The following is a 3,113-nucleotide window of genomic DNA, read 5'->3' as shown; positions in this document are numbered from 1 at the left end:
ATAAATAATGTACAGTATATATATATATATATATATATATATATATATATGAAGTACACATAGTATATACTTACCAGGCTTCTCTGAGATGCACTTTTTTATTTTATTTTTTATAATTTTTAACATTAGAACTGTAAAATATGCTAAATTTGGGATGAGGAACCCAATAATGACATAATTAATGTACTCAACTGATGATAATTAAGTACTAAGTAAACATAGAGAGAAGAGAAATCACCATACATGCTCTCATAATGTACTATGGGCTGCTCTATTATTTACTGCTTATTGAGCAGCTCCAGGATTTATCTCATGACATCATCATTTCAGTCTGCCCCTACTGCTGCTCGGCGTTCAAGGGGGATTTGTTCGGCTTCACAAATCAAAACATGGACAACCAATGTGAATTTTATACCAGAGTAAATTTCTCCGTTAAAATAAAATGTGAAGACACGTGCTAATTGTGCAGCAGGAAAGACAATCAGTGACAACAATCTACATCAAGACACACTCCTGCTAATGAAACATCTCCCCAAAAACTTTATGTCCAAGATATTCTACTGCACAGCGGATCAATGCCTCTCTTTGAAATGCAGGAGGGAGGTGTGATGAACCACTAGGCTCTGAGCACTTATCGCGATGTGTAATCCCATTAGACGAGTCCTTTCATCATCATCTCAGGAGAGCTCTTACAAGAGCTGAAAGGGGAGCTACACTGCTCTGGCCGAAGCCTCATTCAATAAAGTGAGAGATAGAAGAGTGGGCATGAAAAATATAAAAGCTGATAAATGATGAACTGATTGATTTCATTGATCCTCAGCTCAATTTTGATATATGAGTGACACTGACTAAATGCACACATGTGGTGCTTGCTGGATTTAATCCGTTGTGATGACAGTGTTGTGCAATCTGCTTCCGGGATTAATTTATGGAATGGCTTCATGTTAATAAGCTGGTGGCACTGGTGAATGTGGGTGAACGAGGGTGATTTTATGAATGTGAATCGCCAAGGACAACACGAGAGATTTCAGATTTCTAGATCTCTGCATCATCTAGGCTCCCTTTTGAAGCTCTGCTGTGTGCTGTTTGTCTACAGTGACTGAGTAAACATGATGTTTACTGGGGAAAAAACACTCATTGCCACAATTATGTGGGGGGAGGAGTGATTATTTAGATTTATGAAGTGCTGAATGTAAAAAACTCTTGTGTGTTTTTAGGGTGCTTTTGGAAAAGCTCACCACTGAATAAATTCTATAACCAAGTTTCTCCATATTGTCACTAAAGATGACTAAAAAATGCTGTATACAGGGCAATTATACATATAATCAATCCAAATTGAATACCTAACCAATAGCAAATGTAATAGCAATGTCAGAAACAAATCAGTTACCTTGGTAGTTCAACCTCAGCCCATTCAGTAACAACCATATCAGCACTATACCCTAATAAATGTACATATGAATCTAACCGTTTTGTAGTTACCATGTCAGAACCAGCTGTTTGACTTGCCAGTGTAATATAATACATTGTGGGATTTAGTTGGATCGGCCGGCTCCTCTGCAGCAGGGACGGACTGCTGATTCCTACATTTTTACACAGCTCGGCTCGAGGTGACCTCTAACGTCCAGAGCCTCTCGGGACCAAACAGATTCAGCAAAAGAGAGAGCGTACACTGCTGCAGCAGAGGGGAGCAGAGAACACTAGACAAAGCACAGGAGTCAATAGGAAATCTTCCTATAGTAGCCAAACCCTTTCACCCCGTTAAGATCCGTTTTCTTATCTAATCATTGCACAGGCAGAGAGCTGGGACCAAGACCGCCAGTGTGGTAATCTCTTTCGTACGTAGTCAGCAGTTTTCTAAAATCTCATTAGAAAGTTTGTTGGCAACCTGCATGTCAAAATCTACATAATGTGGAAGACAGGAATACAGTTCTACAACTCTATTTTAGGCACTGCAAAGCTGTCTGTCTAAATAAGCCATTTGATTTATAGTGACTCAGATTTTTCCTTGAACAAAGGGAACAAATCGTTATAGTTACAAATGATGTTAAATAGGTTATACTATTGTTTGAGGCCAATGTATACTATACTCGTAAGAAATCAAAAAGATGTGGATTTAACTCACAGCCCCTTTATATTGTCTTCTATGAGAAAAAGCCATAATATTTTGCAAAAATATATAGAATCGCTTCTTTATGTCCAGTTAAGAAACCATTCGTCATTGATAAAAACTGTCAGATGAGTTTTCAGCTAAAAAATCTGTGGAGGATGATGCAGTGTGTGTATGCAATGTAATAATCACTTCACGTGGTCCAGCAAACACACTGTATTACACGGTAAGAACAGCAGTTTGCATGTTTAATATGAGATGTAACCTTAGCTCCTACATTTCTGTGGAAATCTTTTACATTTGGACGATTTTAAACCGACTATTCTGCATATTTAATGGACAGGTTTGGGTTGGACCTGCTCTCTGAGGCGTGATGAGACGTGTGGTGAAGTTATCCTGGAGTATAACTCCATCTACTGGTCAAAGTGGGAACAGAAGGAACACATAGTGAAGACTGTCACTCCCTGGTGGTTGGGATTTTCAAACCAATTCAGCCTCTTTACATCCAAATATTACCAGACCAGAGTGGTATTATTTTATACGTAGAAAAAAACACACCATAACAAATCACTTACTCCTTTTCCCTCCTATAATATCTTAGTTTATACATTAAGTGCTATCCCAGATTGACAGATTGATAAAAGTTACTATTGATTTGTGTAGGTATTATTCGTATAATAGCAATAACACAGCATATCCTGTAATAACCTGAATAATACACGGTAATTTCCCACCACACTGCCCAATGACATTTTGACAAAGCCATGAACTTAAGCTGTATAGCTCAAAGAATATCTCCTCCGCCTATGAGCAGAATGGCCCACTACACTCCAATTACAGAGCACAATGGCCATACACACTGTTTTACTGCTTGGTTATTCTGGACAGGTTTTTACAACAGAGCCAACAATTAAAGGAAGTTCAAGCTTTAGTTGGACTATTCTCTTTCGCTCTCACTCTTTTTGCCAGTGAGATGGCTGAAGGTTGTCAACTTCTTAGTATA

Source organism: Morone saxatilis, unplaced genomic scaffold (assembly GCF_004916995.1).
Source record: "Morone saxatilis isolate NCDOM2014 unplaced genomic scaffold, NCSU_SB_2.0 Contig7, whole genome shotgun sequence".
Taxonomy (NCBI): domain Eukaryota; kingdom Metazoa; phylum Chordata; class Actinopteri; family Moronidae; genus Morone; species Morone saxatilis.
Note: the sequence above shows the minus strand (reverse complement) of the source record.